General features: G+C 45.4%; 1 protein-coding gene across 9 annotated transcripts in view; it reads left to right on the top strand.

Moving 5' to 3' along the window:
- The window catches only part of CYRIB (CYFIP related Rac1 interactor B), a 95,725-nt gene that overhangs the window by 1,670 nt on the left and 67,975 nt on the right, over positions 1–26,080 (top strand). For 2 of the 9 annotated variants that reach the window (XM_052704850.1, XM_052704854.1), the window contains exon 1: positions 20,111–20,264. The exons of 5 other annotated variants lie outside the window; for them this stretch is intronic. The gene's annotated coding sequence lies outside the window, so the exon portion shown is untranslated. Of the gene's footprint in view, positions 1–20,110; positions 20,265–26,080 lie in introns of those variants that run through there. 2 more of the 9 variants (XM_052704844.1, XM_052704847.1) reach the window with 1 other exon arrangement.

The raw sequence follows: 26,080 nt of genomic DNA, 5'->3' as shown, positions 1-26,080 counted from the left end.
ACACAGCTGGGCTGCTCTGCAGGCACAAACTGGCTGAGGCTGCATGTGTGCTCCAGAGGGTCTCCTGTCCACCCAAGCAAAGGGTATTCAGGAGTTTAGTCCTACCGTGGTGCTGCTCTTGTAAGCTGAAGGTCATTCCTACAGTGTCTGTCCCTGAGGCTAACTCCATCTGAGATCTATCTTCCTGATCACCTGGTTTAGGTTTTCCTTTAATGCTTACTGTGGCTGTGAACTCGCTTATCAGCTGCATCACTGCAGGCATGCAGAGCTGAGCCCACCCTGGAGCTGAACCAGGCTTCCAACCACTGTGCAGCCTCACTCCTTCCAGTGTCTGACAGGAGGCTATAGGAAAGAAGGGGATGTGCTCTGTAGCATGTTGTGATAGGACACAGGGGAGTGGTTTTACACTAAGAGATGGGACTTTTAGGTTGAACATAAGGAAGAAGTTCTGTTTGATAAGGGTAGTGATGCACTGAAACAGGTTGCCTGGAGAGGTGGTGGATGCCTCAGTGCCCCATCCCTGGAGATGTTCAAGGTCAGGCTGGATGTGGCACTGAGCACCTGCTCTAGCTATAGGTGTCCCTGTTCAGTGCAGGAGAGTTGCACCAGATGGCCTTTAAGGGTCCCTTCAAACTCAGATGGCTCTGTGATTCTGCAGGAGAGTGGCTGTGAGTGCAGAGGTGGCTTTGGAGCAGCCCAGGCTTCTGCATTGCAGCTGCTGGAGCAGGAATTTCCCACCTGCAGCCAGGCTGTGCTTTGTGATGGGTAGGGAGCACACTGCACAGTGCCTGCAGTTGCCCAGCTCTTCAGAACCATTTGTTTTGCCCTGCTCTGTGTGGGTCTGGATGTAGCATGGGTTTTCTTTTGGATCCTGAGCTGTTTCATCATCCGTGCACGGTGTATTTTTGAAAACTCTTTCACCCTGTGTTTATTTATTTATTCATGTATTTGTTTGGGATTTTCAACACAGGACACGTGAATTTATTTCCTTTATTTCTTTCTTTCTGCACTGGAGATGCTTAGAGGGAGTATATGCATGACCTTGTAGATTGAGGTGGGTTAAATGTAGCAGATAGCTTTGGTTTCCATTCCCAGCATTTTTTTATGTGGTACAGAAGGTTTTCCATCATAAAAAAAAAAAAAAAAAAAAGCATTAAAAACCAAAACAAAACACAAAAATGCTGCTTTTCATATCTGCTCTGCAGAAATGCTGTAAGATCTTCCCCAGGGTATCTAGTGAACAAACTCTTGTTTTCTCAAAGGCCTGCTGGGTGGAAAGGAAGACTGTCAAACCTCCCAACTGCAGTGTTGGAAGAGGAGTTTTATGAGTGTCAGTAGGACAGTCTTTGTCTCAGCCTTAACCGGGGGGGCCCTGTTTCCAATCCTGAGCTCAAACCTCTCGGCTGCAGCTCTATTTAAGAAAAAATCAGAGGCAGTAGATGTAATCTGCACTATGAAAATCTAATCTGTGACCTAATTTGTTGTGATACCATGAAGAACCTGTCAGGAGCAATCACTGTAACCCGCGGAGCAGACGCTGCTTTCCAAGAGCTCTCTGTGTAGCAGCCTTGGAGGCAGCAGTGCCGGGTCGAGCGTGTATGACTGAAATCCTCCACTCCCAAATTTTAGGGTTAATACACAGACAATGCTCAGCTCACTTCTGTTACTCTTTTAAAATGAAAGTGGTGCAGGCGGCCTTCCTGTGTGTGGAACAACCTCTCGTGCAGGCAATCCCTGCAGATCTGACTGCTTTGAGATATGAGGAAGAAAATGAGCTCCAACCAGAGCTGCACAATTCTGTGTGCGTGCCATTATTGCTGTTTACCTGGTGGTTGTTCCTTCTGCTCAGCTGTGGCACCCAAGCAGCTGGTTTGGTGGGTGGTTAGAAGTGTGACTTGTGGGACTGACCGCTCACCTTTCATGGGCTGATCTCAGAGATCGTTCTGGGCCAAGGTTTGGCTGTCCCTTGTAGTCCAGTTTGTTATTCTCCAAGGGGAGAAAAAAAAAAGAAAACAAAAAAAGAGCTGCTATGGTGTGCTTTCATTTATTTACTAATTTGGTTGTTTATGGTTGGCTAGAAAAATTAGTCCACTTTCTGTAATGTTTTGCTTTTCCTTTATTGCATTTCTTGTGAGTATTGCTACAGGTAGCAGCAACAGGATGAGAGGTAATGGCCTAAAGTGGCATTTAGGTTGGATATTAAGAAAAAAAATTTCTCTGAAAGAGAGTTCAAACATTGGCACAGGCTGCCCAGGGAGGTGGTGGAGTCACTGTCCCTGGAGGTATTCAAGAAACATGGAGATGTGGCACTGAGCAGTGATTGAGCGGGCACAGTGGGGATGGGTTGATGGTTGGATGTGATGACCTTAGCAGTCTTTTCCAACCTTGATGGTTCTATGATTCTATTCTGTGATTCTCTGTGTTACTGAAACTGTAGCACTGAAAATCTGGTTCCACAAGGACAAGGAAGGAAGGTTTTACAGGTTGGGAACACGTGAGGAATGGGCTGATATGTTGGAAATGGTGTCCCTCGGTCTGAACGCTGCTCCATCAGACTGGGAGAAATCTTAACTGAGGAACTGCTGCTCTATCAATAACTGACAGCAGAGCTGGGCTTCCTGTTTGATTGTTCTAGAAATAACAGTTCCCTTTTTTAAAAATATTATCTTTAAAGTTCTTTACTTGAAAGTACTAAATTAAAACGTACAGGGGCAGTCCATTAATAACAGCTAAAATTTGTGTCTGTGCTCAGTGAGATGGCATCATTCCACTGGGGCTTGGAGAGCCTCCTGGTTCCTAGCATCCGTTAGACATATGTCTGTGTAGACTACACGTATTTGCATAGTATTTTGTAAGTTCTGTGCCCTTTCACCCATGCTGGGCACTCAGTGCTCATGTTTCAGTGTATTATTTGTTTATTTTTGTTCACTTCAGACTTTTCCCTCCACCCGCTTGCTTCCTCTCCCAAACATTTTGCCCTTAGTTTTTCACATACTCTTTATGTGCAGAACTGCTGCCTCTTCAGGTGGGCTCAGCACTTTGCCATCCACTCACTCCTACAGGAGAGGGGAAATGGATCTGTGGGTGAGAGGAGGAACAGAGGCAGGAAGAAGATACCTGCACTTGTCAGGGGGGATCCTTTCCCCACTGCTCAGCCCTGCTGAGGCTGAGGAGTGCTGTGTCCGGTGCTGGCACCTCCAGTACGGGCAAGAGACCTGGATGTACTAAAGGGAGTCCAATGTTGGGTCACCAAGATGGTCAAAGGACTGGAACATCTGTGAGGAAAGGCTGAGAAGGCTGGGACTGTTCAGCCTGGAGAAGAGGAGGCTCAGTGAGATTTCATCAGCGTCTATAGATATTTGAAAGGAGTCAAGAGACTCCTGACAAAGAAGTCAGAAACAGGTTCTTGTCAGTAGTGCCAGGACAAGAGACAGTGGGCGCAAACTGGAACACAGCAGGTTCCATCAGAGCACAGGGAAGCATTTCCTCACTGTGCAGGTGACAGAGCCCTGGCACAGGTTGCCCAGAGGCTGTGGGGTCTTCTCTTTGGAGAAGACCAAAAGCTGCTTGGATGTGGTCCTGAACACCCTGCTCTGCATGTGCCTGCTTGAGCAAGGGGTAGACCAGATGGACCCAGAGCTCCCTACCAGCCTCAACCACGCTGTAATTTTTGGAAGGTGAGCAGCAGGGAGAGGAGATGTGGGTTGCCTTTGCTCCTCTTGCCCTAAAACAGACCTTGCCCTAAAGTGATGGGAAGCAGGACAGAGGGAATGAAAATAGTAGAGGAAGGATAGCAGTGTGTGAGTTCACATCACGTGTGTATGCATGCAGCTGTGGAAGGCAGGGCAGTAGGCTGGCTTGTGTGCAGAATGTGGGAGTGCATGCACCAGCCCCAGGCACCTAGCAGAGTGCAGCCAGGCTGGAGGCCTCACTCCCTTCCTTAGCTCAGCACATTGCAGCTTGATAGCGTGTTTTAATGGGTAATTTTTTTCCATTTCCTTATTTCTAACAAAAGTTTCCCACCTCTCCTTGGACAGGACCAATTTCTCAACTATGCAGGGTGCATATAGCAGTTAACAATCCATCAAAAAGAGAAGAAAACCCCATGAAAATAGCATGCCTGTAGGTTTAAATTAGACAAAGGCTAAAATTAGAAGGAACAGGCCTATCTGCGGCTATGCAAATAAGCTGAGAATTAATATTCAGCTGACTGCTGAAGAGGGCAGGCAGAGGTTTGCAGCTTGCACTTCCCTTGGCTTGTCCCTCTTGTGTCCTTGCTGTCTCTCCTCTGCAGAGCACTGCCAGTAGTTAATGGAGAGCTACACAAAAGCTGCTAACACTGTGCCAAAGCGAAGGTTAGCAGTGACTGGTGTTTTTGCCACTCCAATTTATTTGCCTGAGTGCCATGAACGGATGCACACACAGGGTCACTCATTGCCAGAGCCCATACGGGGCCTGGCTCTACCTCCCGTTTCCTGGGTGAGAAGCGTCCCCCCACACGCTCGCTCTTCTTTCATTTCCCCAGATGTGGTTCACTTTCCACCACTGTAACTGTGTTGCTATTAATGGGGCTGCAGTGTAAACCCATTGCTGAAATAATTCACGTTACAAGAATAACTCTCGGTCTGCTTGGTTCCTGGCAGGTTCTCTTTTCACTTTACCTCCTGCCATCATTTTCACTTGCAGCGTGAGCCATCCAAACAGTTTCATTTGCACGAGTTAGGAGGCAATAGACTGGTAGAAAAGAGTGGAAGCTTCCCAGTGGAGGGAAAGATGATAAGAAAAAAGGGATCTTGATTGCTGGGGAGGGATCTGTAGTGGTGAGGAGGTGGTGAAGTTATTTGGTGCTTCTGGTAGAAGTGACGTATGGCTCATATGGTGTCAGTGTGTGTGAGTGTTGGGGGGGTTGTGTATAGGCTTGAGGCAGGGAGATCTTGAAACCCAAAGCCAGGAGAGCTGCAGTTAGTCTGCAACTGTATTAATCTGAAATACAGACAGGGCTCAGTGACTGATCTGTGCTGGGGGGCAGCGGGAAGCAGTTACACAGAGCTGCAAGCAGGCAGCGAGAGCTCTGGCCAGGAGGTGAAACTCTTGGGAGTGGATGTTCTGCCTTCCCTCCAAGTGAAGTGGAGGTCAGTTGGAAATCAAAATTAAACAATGCCTTACTGCAGCTTTGAAAAGTTTACTCAAGGTGCTGGCGTTGTTCCAGCACAGTTAAACCAAAGAGCCGCCTCACGGAGCAGCTCAAGGCGGTTCAGCCACCGACAGTCCGCCTCGCAAGGCCTGCTCCTGCTCTGTCACCTTGCTGCCACTAAGACACATAGATTGCAGGAGCAGGCAGGGCTGCATTGCACGCCCCACAGCCTGCCCCACCTCTGGCAGTGATGGAGGCTTGTGACAGGCCTGGGCAGTGCTGAGGGACCGTCCCAAAGTGGCACCCACCATTCATTGTGTTGCAGGCTGCCCTAGGCCTGTGTCTCTCTGCAGCCCTGTGCCCTGCCAGAGACATAGGGTGATGGGTTTGGGTTTTCGTGGTGACAGGTCTGAACGAATCAGAAAAAGTTAGAGGAGTGAAAAGAAATAGCAGCACCCAAATCCTATGAATGGTTGTAAAGTAAAAAGATGAGATTTATATTAGATGTTAGGAAGAAATTCTTTATTCAGAGGTGGTGAGGAACTGGTGCAGGCTGCCCAGAGGAGCTGTGGGTGCCCCATCCCTGGAGGGATTCAAGGCCAGATTGGATGAGGCCCTGGGCAGCCTGAGCTGGTGGATGGTGACCAGCCCACAGCAGGAGGTTGGAGCTAGGTGATCTTTAAGGTCTCTTCCAACCTAAGCCATTTGATGATGCTATGACATCCTGTTTTGTCCATCACGGAATTGAATAGGGCAAGTGCTCCTCCCTTTGAAAGCTAAGGTGGCGACCTCCCTCTGAAGTACTGACTGAATGACCAAATATGATCTGCCGTGCATCAACGTTTGGCATCCTGCTTACATTCAAGCGTTAGAAGGTATTTACTGTATGTGTCAGTGTTCTCTTTTTAGTGTGCTCAGAGTGTTGCAGAGATCTGCTGGCAGTGGCCTACATCAGCCTGTCAGATGGGAACGTTGGTCAAATTTCCTGTGAATGAAGAAGCCATTCAAATCTCTTAGAGTTGGGACCAGGTTTCTTTTCTGCTTTGAAAGGACGTGCTTTATTTTAGGAGTGTGTTGTCATGCTTCTGCAGAGTGCCTCGGGAGATGGTGCAGCTGATGCAGGACCAGCAAATGTTTCTCCTGCAGAGCCTAGCAGCACAGCAGCCAGTCTCAGGCAGCAAGAGAAGGGATGTCAAGGTCCTGGAGGAAAATACTGTGCTCAGGTGAGCACGTCATGTCTTGTGGGAAAGGTCTGATTTTGTCAGCTTTGTACCTCTGCCCACGCCAGCGGTGTGCTGAAGTGCAGGAAGCCCATGGCTTGTCCCTTGGAGATGTTATACAAAGCCACCATAAAGATCGTGGGCGATCAGTTACGCACCACTGCACAGGGTTGGGGTTGTTCCTGGGCAGTTGTTTTCATAGAGCTGAATAAGGTCATTTGCATATTGCATAGGGTTTGGGGCTTTTCCACTTCTCTTGACTGTGCTGGGTGCTGTTGTTTGTATGTCTGTGAGGAAAGTATTGTTCTCAGTTACAGCCTGAATTTGTGCAACTTCCTCTGAGCAGCAGCTCCCAGAAATGCAACCACCTTTGGGGAAAGGGACCTCGGGGGGGGAACTTACGGAGTGCTTATTCTCCTCTGCTGGTTCCTCATAGGCAAGATCGTAGCCTTTTCTCTCCCCTGTGTGCTGGAAAACGAGGCCTGTGTTCTGCCCCCAGCTCACCTGTTGTGCAGCTGTGCCAGTTCAGTCCACACACTGGTCAAAGCAAGGTGCTGGTAGTTGGTTCAGCCAGTTGACAAGGTCTCCTAGGCTGTCCTCCCCTCTTCTGCAGGATGGAGCCCAAACCAATGCTCAAGTGTCAGAAGGTGAAGTTAATTACATTTTGAGCTACTAGGAACTCACTGTCTGTGAGTCAGTTGTGGATCTGTCCTAAATGTCTGTTTAGATTGTCTTTTGCACAGTGTGCTGAATAATGGCTGTGCTGGAAGAGTGGCCAGAGCCCTGCCTGGGACCCAGATGAGCTTCCCCCTCTTGGTACACTTTGTTTTGGTTTGTGCACTGTTTTTTTTTGGGGCTCCAGTCCTGGAGTGGATTGCACTGAATTAGCAAAACATTGCCAAATCCCCCAGGTGTTGCTCAGCAGGATCAGGGATCTTTAGAGATAAAAACATGCAAAAGAGGTATTTTTTAGAGGTCACTAAAACTCAATCCTTTATCTCGAAGTTTTCTTTTGCCCTAAACACCACTACTGCAAGTAAAATAGGTGAATTTAGGTTCAAGCCTCATCTGAAGATGCACCAGTAAATACAGAGAACTTCAGAAATTGCTCTTGCTTTCTCTGATGTCGCTTTAAACCTTTGAGTATACAGACATTAAAAGACACTTGATGAATGTACTAAACATTCCTCGCACACTTCTCTTCCAGCACCCAGCTGACCTCAAATCCTGAATGAAATGAATTTGCATTTGTTTTTAAAAATGTCTCATTTTGTGAATCAAAATGTCAACACTTCTGAAAACAGTCCCACAAGAGACGTTTGTATCTCTTGAGTTTAAATTGCTGGATCAATTTCCCATTAATACTAAGGGTGTTTAAAGGACAAATTCTCTGCCTACTGCAGTGAAAATTTACCCCGAGGTATGACATTTCACCTGCCATCAAGTGCAAGATAGTTGATTATAATGGACTGGAATAGCTAGATGTGCACATACGGGTAACAAAAGAGGGTGAGCATCATGGAAAACTTTGTCTTTCCTCATATTTTTTTGCTTTTTTTTTTTTTTTTTGCCATGGAAACTTGCATGCTCTTTACAGTTTGTATTACTGCACTGCTCAGAAGCCACTGCATGAATCCGAGCACAGTTTAATTACGTGCCATAGAAGTGCAGAGTGAGCCCTGAAGAGTTTCCACTCAAAAAGGTGTAAAGAAACCGGAGCATCAGGGCATGTCTGAGGTTTTGTAGCTGAGCAGCAGCCACAGCACCCAGTTCCAGCTTTTCCCGTTCCTGTGCTGGACCACAGAGCTGTGAGCCTGATCATGTGTTCTTTTGCTTGCAGCTGTGCTGATGGCCCACAGGGCTTCACCACAGCTAATCTGTGCAACTCAGCACAGCTCTGGCTTGTGTTAGAAAAAGGGAGGGGGACAACTGGCAAACTTCAGTCCTCTCCTTCTCATATGAAACATGGAGGCGACTGCAATGAGCTATCAGCCAGCTAAGGTAGAAAGTGTGGCTACAAATTATTTGAACCCAGGGGCATAGTGGATCTGAGCCTGCACTAAGGCATGTTTACGTGAGTTAGTGCCAGCATAACCTAGGAGAACACACCATAGAGTTGCACTGCGATGTCCCTCCCATGCGCTATCACAGAAAACAAATGCCAGGATGGTGAGCACCAGGAGCTGAATAAAAGAGCTTCGGTGTCAGAGAGCCTTACTCAGTTCCCTGTCTTCTGCTGTAGGCCATCTATGTTTCCCAGAATTCCCTGTGCTCTTGCCAGTTCCCATCGATAGCCGTGGTTTGTGGTTGTAAAGCTCAGCATTTGTCTCCTCTGTGCAGGGAGACCTGCATCAGTGTGTGACAGTTCTGAAGTCCCAGGCCTCCCAGAGCAGCCCTCCGAGCATGAAATCAAATTCTTCTTTATACTGTTATCTTCCCTGAGATCTGAGATGCTGCAGGTGAGAGTTTGCAAGTCCTCTGAGTCCTTCTGATGGGGTTTGTGAGAAAAGGTTCTGACAAATAGTCATGGCTGCCAGGCAAATTCCGTGGTAACTGGAAGAAGGGAAACATCATTCCCATATTCAAGAAAGGGAGAAAGGAAGGTCTAGGGAGCTGCAGGCTGATGAGGCTTACATCTGTGCCTGGAAGGTTGTGGAGCAGATCCTCCTGGAAGATATGTTAAGGCACATGGGAGATGAGGAGGTGACCTGAGGCAGTCAGCATAGCTTCAGCAAGGGCAGGTTGTGCCTGACCAATCTGGTGGTCTTCTACAAAGGTGTGATGGCATCAGTGGAGAAAGGAAGGGTAACTGATGTTGTCTATCTGGACTTGTGCAAGGCCTTTGACATGGTCTCACACCACATCCTTATCGCTAAGTTGGTGAGAAATGGAGAGATGGATATGAAGGCTGGACTGTTAGGTGCATAAAGAATTAGCTGGATGGTCTCAGCTAGAGAATAGTGGTCAGTGTCTCTGTGTCCTAATGGAGGCTGGCCACAAGTGGCATTCCCCAAGGGTCAGTCTTGGGACCAGAGCTTTTCAACATCTTTATCAATGACATAGTGGGATTCAGTTCAATCTCAGCATGTTTATGCATGACACCAAGCTGGGTGGTGTAGTTGACACAATAGAAGGAAGGGGTGCCATCCAGAGTGACCTGGTCAGGCTTGAAAAATGGGCCCTCAGGAACCCAGTGAGGTGGACGGTTGCACTGGATGATCTTGTAAGGCCTTTTCCAACCTTGGTGATTCTGTGATGCCAAGTGCAAGGTGTTCAACTTGGAGAAGGCTGTGGGGAAACCTCATTGTGACCTTCCAGTATTTCAAGGGAGCTTATTAACAGGAGGAAGACCAACTTTTTACACAGGTGAATGGCAGGACAAGGGAGAATGGCTTTGAACTAAAAGAGGGGAGATCTAAGTTAAATATTAGGCAGAAATTCTGCATTCAGGGGATGTTGAGGCACTGGAACAGGCTGCCTAGAGAAGTTGTGGATTCCATCTCAGGAGGTGTTCAAGGCCACGGTGGGGTGGTAGTAAATCTACCAGCCCAGATGAAGCCTACTTTCTGTGTTTTGCAGCTGAAACATTCTTCAATCTGCCTTTCTTTTTTTTTTCTTTTTTTTTTTCCCAGATAGCATCATTCAGTTCCTGTCTCTGTGTATTTTTTTTGAGATTGCAGTTTGAGTAGGAGCGGCTCCAAGATGTAAGTAAGTGTTTGATAGGAATGCCACTCCCTGCTTTAGGAGGCCCCAGAAGTTCATTAGATGTTTAATAGCTTCCAGTCAGAGCTGTGCTCGATGGATCTGAACTGGTGACCGAGAGGGGAAAGGTTCCCTCGCACATTTACAAACCCTGAGGCATCTGTTCCCCAGACACAGATTTGTCCAATTTCCCTACACCGCTGATGACCTGCCCTGAAATGATACTCGCATTCCCTTAGGAAATCCCTTGGGTTGGTATCAAGTAGATAGTTATTTTTGGGTCCTTTCCCAGAGAGAGAGTGCGCTGTATTGCTCCGATCCCTGCGCACCAAATAAATACATCATCAGACTGTAGTAAAGGACCAAGAAGCTTTATTGAAGGGGAAACAGATGATTAATAATTGAGGATAGTTCACTGTATTGTTTTTGAGCCAAGTAAAGCTAATAGAGCTTTTCTATAGCAGAGATAAAAGAGTTAGAGTATCAAGAGTGAATTGATTGCAGCACTTAATGGGAACATAAAATTCAATTAATGAATTACAATGGTTAAATCTGCATTAAAGTGAAACAGGCATCTCCCAAGCAGTGTATTAAGCATTTTTAAAGATTACATAAAGTAAACAGAAAACAACAACAACTCCACACCTTATTGACTTCTAAATATTTGTATATTTCCTTTTTCCCTGGGGAAGAACCTTGTGTGATCGGATTTTAATCCATTTATCCTAAAGCTCTGGGTGCATGTGTATGCATGTGCTTTTCCCTCAGCACCTCTCAGAATTAAACAAAGCCTTTCCAAGACGTTGATCAGTGACTAATTCTAACAACATTCTCTGGTGTCTGTCTGCGGTGTTTTGTTGCAGGGAGGATTATAGTGCAGAGAGAACAGGGTCCACAGATGTGTTTGTGATAAAGGTTCTGAAGGAGGAGAGTCCCCAGATGCTAGGTGGCTGAGCATTACCCACCCCATGTGCAGCTTCCTAATTTATATGTATATTCTCTATTTCTCTACAATAACAGAAGAACATACAGTATTGAAAAGGGAAAACTGAATCATTGGAAAGAATAACTGAACTTCTGGTGGGTGGGGAAGGTCTTAAAATGTTCTGTATTGAATAACTTAAAGGTTTATTGCAGAATAACCAGCAGCCATTCCTTCTCAATGACAGTCATTATGTTCTAATGTTTTCTCCCTTTGCAGCCTTTTTAAAGCCGTCCACTTGTTCTTCTGAAACCTTTGTCCAAGTTGAGCATGATCTTTTCCCACCCAGAAATCTTTCAGTCTTCTTTCATGGTCACCACTCAATCTTCTGGTGGGGACACATCCCCCTCTTGGCCATCTGGCCACATTCGGGTCTTCTTTGAGCACAGCCCCCTCTGCGCTAAACCCAAGCTTGTTAAACTCATCTGCAAAACCTTTGATGAGCTCAGGGCCAGAATCTGTCATCTGAACTGTGGTGTGCTGTGCCTTAGGACAGAAGTGACCCCATTAAAACCACTCAGAAGCATGCATACTTAGGACTTAACGTTCATCTGCTCCCACGTGGTTCCCCTGATCGTTTCACGTCCCTGCCAGACTTCTCTCAGCAAACGATAGAGATGTTATTTTTGCCTGCATCCATCCCTCCCATCCTTTAAAAGTAAAGTTCAACAAATAGTTAGGATTAAAGTAAAACTGTGAACGTAATAGAAGCATGGAGAAGCAGTTATTATTTGCCTTTGCTTGGAAGATAATAAGATGCAATTAAGGAATAAAAGGTCGTGACAACAGCATGGCTTAGTTTTTTACATATGCAGTTACTGAAATTTAATAGTATAAATTTTGGTACCACTGACAGCCTACTGAGTATTTACATTTAATCCAAGTGCCAGAAAAAAAAGAACTTCTTTACAGTGAGGTGACGGAGCACTGGAACAGGCTGCCCAGGGAGGTGGTGGAGTCTCCTTCTCTGGAGATGTCCAAGACCTGCCTGGATGCCTACCTGTGCGACCTGCTGTAGGGAACCTGCTTTGGCAGGGGGGTTGGACTCGATGATCTCTGGAGGTCCCTTCCGACCCCTGCAATTCTGTGATTCTGTGAAAAATGGTCAAAGCTCTTCTGAGAACAGGTACCTCACAGGAGAAGACTGTTTTGCTTCTTTAACTTTTCTAGCTCATTTGCTGCCTGAGACAGGAATCCTTTAGCATGATGAATGCATGACCACCTATTAAAAAAAGGGTTTATGACACATTCCTGTAGAGGCAGTGTGGTCACAGTGGGAAGCTGCTCGTTCTGCTCTGATCAGTACCAAACTGTACCTCAGCTATGACTCAGGAACCCACACATCTCTAGTGGAACTGCATCCAGCTCGGTGTAAGCAGAATATTTCACAGCCCATGCAAGGAGTTCATCTGCTGTATGTGAAAGAATATTAACTTTCCATTCATTGAGTGAGCTCAGAATATGCTTACGCAGTTGAAATGTGCAGTGTCAGCTTTACTCCCTTTTCTTGCTAACTGAATATTACACAGCTGTGTTTGGTGCTAGATTTAGTCCTAGGTGCCATGTTCATGCTCAGGAAAACAGAAGAAAAAGATGTCTGGTGTGCAGAGTTTCTGTTGGTCAACAAAGGAAGTGCTGCAGTGCATGCCTAAATGCTTTGTTTTACTGCAGCCTTCATCAGCTTCCAGTCTGTTCCTCACAGATTACAGTATGGGAAGAAGTCCTGGCTTTCTGTTTCCTCTGCTAGCACGTTTGTCTTTGCAGTTAGAGAGACTTTTGCTTATAAGAGCACTAGGACTCTGTCATTTGAGCTACACAGGCGTCTTAAAATGATCACTCTCCAAGACTTTGGATTGGGAAATTCTCCCACTGATAAGATTGCTGCTTCCTTGCTTATTGAAGTCACTGGATGGTCTACAGGAAAATGTGTACGAGGGGCTTCTTCAACATTTTTTACATACTGCAGTTATTTAACGTCTGTTGCTTTTAGGAGCACCGTGGTGGAGCTGCACGAAGATCGTGGTATAATGAGATGCAGCAGATGACTGTAGCATAACAGTATTTTAAGAGGGAGATACAGTTGGTGAGCCAATAACTTAATTGTCGTCTTTTTTTCTTCTGTTATTCAGCAGCCTTGTACTCAGATCATCACTCAGATCATAAATGAAGTTTATAGTAGTTCAAGTGGATGTCCCAAGCTTTGATCAGCTAAACTGAATGCTACCTTTCAGATGGGAATAAGCAGCCAGATCCTTACGAGGACAGAATAGCCTCAGAAATGGCACTGCAGCCCTGTGAGGTGCTGGGCACCATCAGATCACTGCCACCAGGCATTAAGGTGACCCGCAGAAGGGGATGCAGCCTGAGGGGGACCTAAGCATGTCCTTGCTCCCTCCAATGCTTTACACTCTCATGTTGAGATGTCTGCATTCGTATGTTGAATTCAGAAATTGGCCTCTCTGGGACTGACTCTCCAGAACTTTTCACTGAGGTGCTTTAATTAGTTTACCAGTTTCCCTGCTGAAAGTTTTCAACATCCCCTGTGATCCAGAGAGGAAGCTAACTGTCACTGCAGGGATCAACTGAAACAACATGAAATGGTCTCTTGACAGTGTCTCTTGGTGATCGCTAGATACAGACCAAAAATCATTTATGAACCAGATGCTATTTTAAAGGTTCCTAATGACAATTAGGCTAAGCACTTTAGGATAAGGGGGAAAAAAATATATATTTTTTTTTTAAAAAAAAGAAAGAAGATGGATACATTGCTACAAGTAATGTGATCAAAGCAAAATACCAGTCTCATGCTCCTGAGGTAGGTAGAATTCTCAATTAAATTGATGAATATTGGTTTCCTCTTGGGTGGCACAATTACCTTTGCTTAAAATCAAAAATTGGTTTCTCTTCCAGAGAGTAATGAAGCAGTCTAGCTTTCTTAAATATTGCCTTTCCTGTTCTCTGAAACATTGATTCTGTCCATTAACTGGAACACCATTACACTGCTGATTGACCCGAAACGTTTTGTGCAAAAAGGGAAAAGGCTGGTGCACAGCTTCCAGCTCAGATGCAGTGTTTGCTTCTCGTGGTGCTCCTGGTGGTCAGCTTTGTTTTATGAACTTGACTGAGGGTTTGAAGTGAAGCACCTGGAACTCTCCACTGCACCTCAGTTCTGCAGCCTCTTCTTACCTGCTGAAGCACTTAAATATTGTTAGCTGCCACCCAGAGTAAATAAGTGCAGTGGTGTTTGGGTGCCTTCAGAGATAAGTGATAATCCAGCACCTTGAAGAGGTTGTTGTTTTGCCACTGCACCGAGTTGAAGCGGGCTTCTGTTGAACAGATCACAAAGTCACTGCACTAGGTTATTCTTCACATCCGAGTGCCATAAGCTGGAAACTGCAGTCAGGGGCCATGATGTTGACTTTGGTAATGCTGGATCGTCCCCACTGCTTGGCAGGCTTCTTGCTGTCCGGCTCACCGGTTTGCTAACAGAGTTTTTTTGCACTGCAGTTACTCCAAGTATGGAGCACAATGCTATCCGTAAGTTGGCTAGTGAAAAAATACTGTATTCCACAAAAGAAAAAGAAAAAAAAAAAAGAAAAGCCTGAAAATCTCAGCATCTAATGCTGTGTTCTGCTCTGTTCTGTAACTGGTCTATTACTGTAATTTCTCTTTCAATTTTCAGCAGAGATAATTAAAATAGAAGCTGCAGTTCCTCTTTTTACCTTCCCTTATGCTTACTGATCTGCAGCCTTCTTTCTAATGCAAGCTTAACACCTGCCATTTTCTTTTTATTCCTCTTTTTGCTTCCTTGTCTAATATGGGTAAGCTGAGAAATGGCAATAAAATGTAAAAACAAAAGAGCTTTATTTTGTAAAATCCCCGTAATCTTTGATCACAGTCCAACTCTGTACTCTCCTGCGTTGACTTCAAGGAGCTGTTCATTAATCCAATGTGTGTTACAGATCTTAGCTGAGGCACGCTGCACCAAGAGGCTGTGCTGATCATTTGCAGGGAGCAACTGCATCAACAGATGAGAAAGCTTGAAAACAAGCTGAGACGTTGTAGAGGCAGAAGAGGACTCACATAGTCACGTGAAGTGACTGGGGCACAGCACTGGGATACAGTCAGTTTTTGGCCAGAGGAGCTGTGGATGCCCCATCCCTGGAGGCACTCAAGGTCAAGTAGAATGGGGCTCTGAGCAACCTGCTCTAGCTGTAGGTGTCCCTGTTCAGTGCAGGGGAGTTGGACTAGCTGCCTTTAAAGGTCCTATGGTTGTGTGATTCTAAGTGTCTCCAAGTTAGCTGTAAAAAGACAGAACTGAAATGCATTGGTTTCCTCACTTGCCACTTAAATATCAAAATGACCTTTGAGGGAAAAAAAGGACATTTTGAGATTACAAGTGCTTGTCTCTATGCAAGTGTGAAACATTGTAATTGTTTGCTCTTACAGTATCTGGAAGCACTTCAGGCATCCTTGCAAGCACAGAATGATTTGACCTTGGCTTTTTGTTTTGTCTGTGCTGTTTTGAAATTTATGTTGATCATCCATATTTTGTTGCAACTGTTTATATTTCTGAAGAGCTACATTTATATCAGAGAATTTCTGCTACCTACAATGAGAGCCCTTAAGGACACTGTAGTGTGAATGTGACTGCTTCTGCAATCCCTCATCTAAGGTGAAGAAATCTGGAAGGGGGAGGGCAGAACCTGATGTCAGCTTTATCTGATCTGAAAGGTGCTATGAACCACAGCAGTGTAACAAAGAATCTCTGCAAAGCTGCTGCACTTTTCCAGTCTTGAAATGTTGCTATAAGAAATCTTGTCTCTTTAGAGATTAAATATATGCATACATATATCTGTATGGATATGAGATGCTTACCATTTTCATCCACAGAAAGGTAAAGTTGGTGCTGTTCCCCCACCATACAGACAATACTGTGGCCAATGGACAGTGCAGGCTGTTGTCTTTGCTGACTACAAATGAGAGAAGATGACTTCCTTTTTTACTTTGGACTTTCCCCCTAGGCTACCATTAAACCTAAAAGTAGCAGTTATTCTAACTGTGCATGGTACCCAAGGGCAGCTTTGCTTCTCTATTTTAATTTATCTATGCAGCTGTCTATATCTAAAATAAATTCATCTTCTGTCACCGGTACACACACACACGCACATACATACTAGATGTGCATTTCCAGTACTGCATTTAGAGCTAAATAATCTTTGCTCTATGAGCCTGCTCTGACCTATTTTCTCTCCTAAGGGTCAGTTTACTTACCTGGCAACAATACTCCTATTAACAGAACAATCTACATGCATTTGGGAGCATAAGAGCACTTTTGTTCTATTAACACTCCTAATTTTACAATACTGACTGGCAAATATCATCTCCTGTTATTATTTTTTTTGTATTTATCGCAGTAATAACCTGGTAAAGTCATTTTCTATTCAGAAGGAGCAATTAAGAAATTAAAAGCGAAGGCAGAACTAATAGAAAATTAGTGGGTTTTAAGTCATGCAACATTTTCCAGATTGTTCAGTAATTTTTATGCTTCAATTATGTGCAGCGTGGATGTCTTATATGAAGCTGCTGTTAAACACTTAGGTTCTAGGCACTCTTACTTGTACTCCTGAAAGGTGAGAGGTCCAACTCAAGACGAGAGGTCCAACTCAAAATTTGGGAGAGCCCTAAAGAGTAAATGTTGCTATAAAACTGCTTATAGTAGCAGTACAAGAGGATGTTTTTTCTCCCCCTCGCTCCCCAACACTCCATTCCCCAGGCAGTGTATAATGTTATGAACATCAAAAATCGTTCATCCCTGAGGCTGACTGCATTGTTTCCTTAGCTCTGTATAACAGAACAAAGTTCTCTATAAGAGAGGTGCATTAAACCTACAGATGATGCGTCCAAGATAAACTTGGAGCATGATTCTGCTTCCTTTGAATGCAGCTCAGTGGGACTTGGATCTCTCCTTGCCTGGCACACAGACTGCTGACTACTACAGAGACGAGAGAAAATGTGGTAGTGACCTGCTGGCATCTCAGGGAGGAGGCTGCATCCATCTCCTACAGTGCAGATTTTTTATCTGCTGATTGCAAAAAATTCTTCCTGCAGCAGAAGTGAAAGGTCGCATCAAGCACTTCAGCCTAACTTATACAAATCAAACACAAGCAGAACTAGGACTTCTGGTCTTCTGCCAATCTGCTCATAAACTTCTGCTGTAAAAATCTTTCCTATCTTTTTGGACATCTCACCTATTTGCTCAATCTGCACTAACCTGTAACAGCCCCCTAGGCTTCTCTCAGCACTTTCCCTGCTTAGGTGGAGGCAGCAGACAGTTAGGAACATGGTTTACCAGCCCTGGTGTTGTCTGAACGCTATTTGAGAACGCAGTTTACAATGTAATGAATTCTTTTGATTGCATCAGGCAGATTCTAGAGCTAGACTGCACTCACAGCCTGCATCCTTTGCATCCCAGGAGGCTATTTTATCCGTAATACTTTTTTAAAAAAAAGTTTATTAAAGCCATATTTCTTATCCTACCAAGTTATGAGAGAAACTGAGTTCAGTTTAAGTTAACATATATACAGCTATGAAAATGTAAAGAAGAGAAATACACTGTTGCATATTACTCTCTGAAGTCCTTTCCATTTTTCCTCTTTCTCAAATTGGGTTCAGGGGAGCTTAGCATTCACTTTTATTTTACAGTTCTCAAACTGGCATTTGGGTTCAGAAGAGAAAGTAGCTGATGTGATTAGGCTTTCAGGTGGCTCATGTGGCTCTCTTCACATTGATTCTGTGGGGTTTCAAGGAGAGCCAGCCACCTGTTTTGTCTTGGTTGTGTCTGTGCATTCCTTCTGGCTGTCCTGCTCATTCTCAGAACTGTTCCTAGCATAGAGTAAGTGGCAGCACCAAATTTTTAGAGGCAAGGCCTTGAAATCAGAAGCTGCTTTGTGTTCACTGAGGTGGTTATTTTGTATGGATCAGGTGAGCAATCTCACCAAATGTAAACTGAGCCTTTGGCTTCTTCAGCCATTTGTAGTGAAGGTCAGATGAGATTTCATGGGGCTGTTTTGAAAATAATTGTGTAGATTCCAGATAACTTTTTTCTTTCTCCATGTGTATCTGTGTAATTCTCCTATAGAAGCAGGCCTGAAAACAGGATATAGATGCTATCCCCCAGTTTTTGCAAATTAGAAGTAAAGGTAGTTTGGGATGTGCATCCTCTGCAGAGTGACTGATGGAGTCACCATCCCTGGAGGTGTTCAAGAAATTTGGAGACGTGGCAGTGAGAGACATCGTTCAGTGAGCGATATTGTGGTAGGTGGATGGTTGGACTAGATGATCCTAGAGGTCATTCCCAACCTTAATGATGTTCGGTGTTCAATGACACCACAATCTGAGTGATGAAGTGAGTGTTCAAAAGGTGAAACCTTCAGAATTTATTTTTTTCATGAAGATGTGTATGTGGAAATGAAAAGTCCAGTGAACAAAATGTCATTAAAGTACATTTTTGTATTCCTTAGCACAACTTGCATACCTTTTGATTTATGGGAGATAGAAAGCACAATATTGGCCATTGGGTGCTCCTTCTGCAGGAGGGTCTGGCAGCTCAGAGCTCACCAGAGGATTTAAATTTTCCCTTTTTTTTTTCCGCTTATGTCTTAAAACACGACCCACCTGGGAGAAGATATACACATCTCTTTAGTCAGCAATTCTGTTTTTTGCTAAGAAGGAGGTTTATGCTCTTTCCCATCACAGTTTTGCCCACAGTGAATGTTTAAAACCCCTGAGTCAGGCCTTAGAAAATAAATAAATAAGCCGCACAGCTGACTTAAGGCATGATGCTGGCTTATTGTTTCAGGGTGTTAAGCCTTAACCCTTAGCCCGGGAAGGTCATTGCCAGCAGAGGCTGTCCCTTAACACATGAGGACAAAGTTCTGGGCTGAAGCGATCCCAGCTGGGATTTCATAGAATCATAGAATGGTTTGGGTTGGAAGAGACTTCTAAGATCACCCAGTTCCAACCCCCTGCTATAGGAAAGGACACCTCCCTCTAGACCAGACTGCTCTAAGTCCCATCCAGCCTGGCCTTGAATGCTTCCAGGGAGGGGGCATCCACAGCCTCACTGTGAACACAGCCTGTTCCAGTGTCTCACCACCCTCACAGTAAAGAATTTCTTCCTAATATCTAGTCTCAATCTACCTTCTTCCAGTTTGAAAACTTTCCCCACGTCTTGTCGCTACCTGCCCTTTCAGTCCCTCCCCAGCTTTCCTGTAGGCCCCTTCAGGTACTGGAAGGCTGCTCTAAGGTGCCCTTGGAGCCTTCTCCAGTCTGAAGAGCCCCATCTCTCTCAGCCCATCCCCACAGGGGAGGTGCTCCAGCCCTCTGATCATCTTCATGGCTTTCCTCTGGAGCTGCACCAACAGCTCCATGCCCTTCTTGTGTACTCCAAGTGAGGTCTCACGAGAGCAGAGGAGCAGAATCACCTCCCTGGCCCTGCTGGTCACACTTCTCTTAATACAACCCAGGATATGGTTGACCTTCTGGGTTGTGCTGTACCTCTGGATGAGCTCAGGGGTCCTCCTGCTTTTGCAGGCGCCTCACAGGATGGGACAGGACCCAATAGGGACAGGATAAATACGTGTATATGTGAGTGTATATATATAGATGTGTTCCTTGAGCTTGCAGGAGGCTGAGGCCTGGCAGAAGGCTCCTGGCTGAGATGCTCTGAATGCACCTATAGGCTTCCCCACACGTTTAGTTCGGAGCCTGGAGAGCTGCATTGGAAGCTCGGGCGCCTCAAGGAAGATGGCTGTCCCCAGCACGAGCTGCCTCCCGGCGGCCCCTTTAAGGAGCGCGACCCGCAGCCGGCCGCCTCGCCCGCCCGCTTCTGTTTCGCTTCCCCCGCCCCTGCCCGAGACACTCGGAGTCAAAGCAGGTGCATGCGCAGTGTGCTGGCAGCCGGGCGCGCGTGCGCACTCACCTGCTGGATGCCCCCCCTCCATCCGCGCTCCTCCCAGCCGGTACATCCGGGTCACCGCACGCCCGCCCGCACGGCCGGTCCCCTGTGGTGCTTTGCGGCTCGCCCCCTCCCCCTCCTCCCCCCTCCCCTCAGTGCGGGCGGCTCCGGCGCTGTCGCCATCCGCCCCTGCCCTGCGCGGGGTCCGGCCCGGCCCGGCCCAGGGAGGCGGCGGCTCCGGCTCCGTCCGCATCGCCGGGCGGCTCGGTGAGTGCGGCGGCGTGCGGGGAGGGCGGGCCGGGTTCGCCGCGACCTCCGCGCCTCTCAGTCTCGGCGGCGCGACCTCCCTCGTACCCCACGTTCCCGCCGCGGCCCGGAGGGGACGGCGCTGCGTCCCATCTGTTGCTCCTCCGCAACTTCTCGCGGCTCTGCCCGCCCCCCCCCCCCTCTCCGGGGAGCGGCCCCGGGGCGGCCGGCGCGGCGGGGAGCCGAGCGGTGGGGACGTGCGCTGAGCGTTGCGGGGCACAGGGGTTTGTCGTGGGGACCGGGCGTCCCCGCTGCGGTACTGGGGCTGTCCGCCAGCCTTGGGTAAGGTGAGCGGTTCGGAGGCGGTTGTCGTCTGTTCGTGAAACAGCAGATAGAATCACATTGTAATTAGGTCTGGATTTTGATGTAGGAATAGTGGCGCATGTAACTCAGTTCTGTCTTGTTAGTTTGCAGACTGGTGCAATAGCATTTTCTTGGGGTCTTAAAATACGACAGCCTTCTTCACAGGTGCATCTCAGGTAAAGAAATAGGGATGCTGCTGGCCGTGGAGGTTCCTGAGGAGCTTTCCTCTTTTCCTGTTCCATGGCATGCGCATGTCAGTGTGGCAGCTCTTCAGGTGTGGTAGCAGCATGTCGCCTCTTAAATCCCTCGTTCCGAATTTCTCGTGATGTAAAGTAGAAATAGAGGTGTCACATCAACATGCGTGTTGATCCTTAAGCCGGCAAAACGTTGAGGCTAAGGTAGTGATCTGTCACCTTCCCTGTTACCAGCTCTGCAAATTTTGCTTTCCTCAAACTTCTTAGTTTTTTTCTTTTGCACAGACAGCTTCCTTTATTTCTGCTGATTTCCTGGTGTTTATACAATAAATGAGTGTTTTCTATAGTAGGCTGTGGCAGGTGGAGGTATTGGACAGGAGAAATTGAGCCACTCAACTGAGGTTACTGCTGTCAGAGTTGGAACCTGCACCAACCTGTCAGTTGCAGCCTGCCATACCCTGTTACCGTGAGACACGTCGCTGGGCTTCAGAAAACATCTTCAGCTCTGTGTTGTAAAGGTAATGGTAAAAAGCCAAATGACGTGAATGAAACACTGCTCTTCTGTGGAATAGGAATGCGTTTTGTTTGACATACAGAGAGCGCTGCATTATTGAAACAGAAGCTTTTAGTGGAAGCGTAGATAGCATTTTATTGAAGTCAAGCTGTGAGGTTTCTTCTTGCATACATTAGCTGTCAGAGAATAGGGACAGTGGAAAGAAACAATCCCAGAATCAGTTCCAGAATACCTCTGTCATGAAGCATTGCCATTGTATGAAAGTGAGGAATGAATCTGATCCTTTCTGTTACATAACTCCCATTTGGCATCAGGTGCTCTAGATTTTCCTCATTGTTTGCAGTTTAGCTGAGGCCACCTGAGGTGAGTGATTATTGAAAGATTCTTCTGAAATCATCCACCTCCTCACATGAAGCCTTTCCTGCAGGGGCCTGGCTGTCTCTTGAAATACAGTGTTAGCTGGCTCTTTTCTTGCAGATGTAACTGTACTGTTCTAACTTTTTCCTAGAGTTTTGCATCATCTTTGTAACATCTGCATATAAGAAAAAAATATTACACCTTGTGCAGTGGTAGCTAGTATACATCTTAGCAGATGTATTAATTTAAAATGAATTGAATGCAATACTTAGCACGAATAGTTCAGGGAAAGGGAGAGCTTCAATAGAAGTCTGGAGATGGGCACCTTGACACAGAAGGGTGGGAAGTATTTTGTTGCTAAGCACTGTATTATTGAATGATACAGTAGTAGAGGTCTGTCATTTGGAAAGGGTATGTAGGAGGCCCTTTTTGAGTTTCTGTACCTGCTTAGATGGGATAAATGTAGGCTTTTTCCTCTCTGTGCTGTTTCTAGAAGAATACAGATATGTAGGCAGCCTGCAGCACTGTTGTGTTGTTGCCTGCCAGCTGGGGGCATGGATGGGAACAATCATAAAGGAGAGGTAAAACTTACATGCAGGAGGTCAGATTGTTTTTTTAGCAGTCATTGAGTACTTGTTGCTTCTAAAGGAATAGTACTGAAGTAAGTTAGGGTTATCACCTTTGCCTGCTCTTCTGAATGCTCTTTAAATTGCAGCAAGAGTTGTATTCATTGATGTTGGCAGGCTTAAGTTGAGGAGCGCGGCTCCTGACTCTTAAAGCTCATGCTAACCACCCTGAAGTATATTATAAATATGAGGCATGAAAGAGATAATGGAAATACATTTTCAAAGCTGAATGTTTTGAGTGTTGTCAAATGGCAACTTTTCTTCTGGAGTATTAGCTGTTAAGAAAACATCCTGCAGGTGAGGTATGAAGCCCAAGTGAATGTAAGTGCTGAATCCACGTAGGGCTTGAGTGTCAGCACTGTGTTCTTGCAATTAGCACTGTGATGCAGAGATGAGGAATCTTTTTATGCTATGGTCCCGCCAGGTCTATCAGAATGGCTTCAGAGGGGATGACAGTGAGGGGATGATGCAAGGAGTTAAACACTGGCACTTAATAGCCCTGGCTCCTGGAAGTGGTGAATCAGGCAGGCAGGGTAAGATTGATTTCAAAGCATTTTCCAGCTGTAAGCAATGACCAGTTGTCTGTACCTTTTGACATTTTTTCATTTGCATGCATCGAGAGTATTTGTGCAAAAGGACCACTGACGTAATCTTTATAAGTCTTCCTGTAATATTAATCTGTAATGAAAGAGTATTTATAAAGTTTTCCTTGTCATTGGATAATTTAACGCCTCTAATACAAGTCTGCTTCTCACGTGCGCAAAGTTGTTTGCTGTTGATTTCAGGACCTTTTATAAATCCACCTCGGTTTCTCTTCTGTGGTTCAGGAATGTTCTCTTGAGTGCCGCAAGCTGGCTGCTGCAGCTGGCAGAATGTTTCAAACTGTCTGAAATTTGCTGAGAGTAACAGGCTGTCTTCTATAGGTGGTGTTTTACATTTGCTATTCCGCTGCCTATTGGAGGTAGAGGTAGAGCAATTATATAAACAGCAGAGCCCAGCAGAAACCACTAACAAACGATGAATAGCTTTAGAATTGACGAGGTAAAGCTGGAAGTATTTTTAGTTACAGCGCTTTCTCCTGTGTTCCCCATCTCCTGTGGTTTTAATTGCATTCTTCTTTTTAGAACGAGCATTTTGTCTCCTCTGTCGTGTGGAAGCCTGACGCACAGAGAATACCTTCACTGTGGAGACAGTGAAACCAGTTGCAGGCAGACAATTGAAAGGTGAAAGTGGTGCGTTCTGCCTTTTGCTCCTGATGACTTGAGTCTCAAGGTAGTTCAGAGACGGTCATAGATAAGAGGTAAAGGCTGACAGTGTCCTTCCAGTCTTCCAACCTTTGTTGTTTGCTTGTGCTGTCAGCTTTGTTTGCTGTTGCTTCTGACTGTATCGTATGGTCTTAGTTAAATGCTTAATGGCTTTTTATCTTCGGTTAATTCCAGAAGTGTAAAAGCTGGTCATGAAGTTATGATTTCTAAAATGAGGTGTGGTGCCAGGCAGTTTTTTTAGTTCTGTAACTATTTTGTGTGTTTTGGGAAGTATTTTTGTCTACCTGATTTACTCTAACCTAAATTCTAATACTGCATTTGAGGAATACCATGTGACTCATCAAAGTCACTGTTTTTCCATCTATACACAGTCATTACGGACCTGTAGGAAAAATCAGAGACTGAACATTTCTGAAGTAAAAAAAGTGCAAACTCCAAGCATATAAAAACTGATTTCCTCAATAATGTTTCTGTAGGAGGCTTTTTTTCTCGTGTTTTAGTAGAAGTGCACTATGATTTGTGATCTTATTTACAAGGTGTTTGATGCTCTAGATGCTTATAGATCTGCAGACTTGAGATTCCCAGGTGATCTCAATGCAAATAGTAATTGGGTCTGGGACAGCTTAGCTTGTGAGATTGAGTGCATTCAGTTTGGTGTGGCTGTACTTACTAAAATAGCCTGCCTTGCAAAACAGGCCTTCTGTCTGCCACCCACACCAAACCCTAAAGCCTCATCTTGTGGGAGTTAATACTTTGGTCTGGAAGGCTGATTCTCATCAACATATGCTCCACCTGAATTGGTGACCACTAGGCAAAAGCAGTTCTGTACCAGCAATCAGTTTATGTATGAGGAAGTGGGGCAGGAGGCTGTCCCAGATACATCCTTAAAAGCCCTTTTTACATCCGCCTGCGTACTTAACCATTCTCTGGTAGCGCGAAGCTGCCCTGTGAGCGAGTTCTGTTTAACTGGAGCAGTTCAAAAGCCTCTTAAATTCAGCCAGGAGGCAATTCTGGTTCTCCTTCAGCACTTGATTATTAAATTAAATGGGGTGTTAGGGTGAGTAACTTCTGGTGTGCTATACAAGGTAATAGATGAGTTCCTAGGAACCCAAGTTGTAAATTAGCTGACTGGTAAGCCCTGTTTCTGTGACAAGTGGGTCTGGCAGTTGTGTAACTTCAGAAGTCAGATGTAATTGAGTGTGCTTCCAGTCAGGTGTGGCACTGGGAGACTACTGGTTCTCTTTATGTGGATTTATAGGACTCCAGAGGGTAACATCCTCACATGCACGGATCTCTTTGTCTTTGTGCCGGACAGCAAGGTGCTTGCTTCTGCTTATGTACAACATTAATCTTTTTAGTGCAGAAAGTGTAGTTTTCTGAATTCTAGGCAGTCTGTTCAACGGCACCGATAGACTAAAATCAACTTAGAAGAACGGCTAAAATATATTTGTAGATATATTTCTTAAAAGCAAAGTAAGCCTCTCTCCCTGTTTACTGTCTACCTGAGAGGTTTTGCTCTCACAAAGTGTGCTCTGGGCAAGAGCTTGAAAAGCCAGTTCATTTCTTTTTTGTTACATTTGCACCTTTAATGTGCTGAGGCACGTGGTTATTTGAAACTGTTCCTTCTTAATGTGGAAGTGAAATGTGTAACCACCAGACTTCACCAAACTTTGTCTTGGAGGTAAAACTGCTGACCTTTTGTATAAGTGAGAATCATATGGACAAGACAACACTGTGTGGGGACTGATAAGGAACAGTATTTAATTGATTTAGTATTTACATTTCCTGCTTGTGTTTATTACACTGAGTGCTTCTTGTGCTTGCATGCAGCTGGCTAAAATCGTACTCTTGTGAGTGCTGCAGCAGTACTTCATGTGCTTTAGCAGGGCTTACCTTTGCGTCTCAGTTCAGTGTTGAGTTCATTTCTCAGCAGTAGTAACAGCATGACATGAGCTAGTTGGTATCTCCTAGCCTGAAGTTTAGAGATGTTCCAAAGGCATGTTTCAAAAGCATCTAAACAAATCCGGAGTTGCTTTCTTTTCAGAAATCTGTTTTTAGCGACATTCAAACTTGTCCAGGAGAATCTTCTTAATAAGCATAGGGTAGAGTTGTGTCCCAGGAGGTTGTTGTTGCAGGTGAGACTGGCAGTAATGTCTAGGAAATGGCAGCATAGTATGCTATTGATTAAGACACTGAGCAAATACTGTTATGTATCGATGTTAATATTGTGTCAGGTGTTCAAAAGAATTTCAATCAAAGTACTTCAGTAGCTGCCAAAAGTGAGACTTGGGAACAGATGTTCTAACTGTATTCTTGACATTTTTTGACAGCTCTTCACACAGCTCTGGTGTGCCTGAGCTCTGCAGCAGGGTGTTTTTGCAGGGTTTGTGCCTCCTGCTTTGCTCCTCTTTCCTGGTGCAGAATATGCCTTGTTTTGACCCCATTACAATCCTATGAAAGCTCATTTCTAATAAACATTTATCCAGTCAGGCAGTATGGAGGAAGAAAAGAGCTGGGA

This window comes from Tympanuchus pallidicinctus, unplaced genomic scaffold, assembly GCF_026119805.1.
Source record: "Tympanuchus pallidicinctus isolate F22 unplaced genomic scaffold, pur_lepc_1.0 scaffold5, whole genome shotgun sequence".
In the NCBI taxonomy this organism is placed as follows: Eukaryota; Metazoa; Chordata; class Aves; order Galliformes; family Phasianidae; genus Tympanuchus; species Tympanuchus pallidicinctus.
This window is presented reverse-complemented; position numbering and strand designations above follow the sequence as displayed.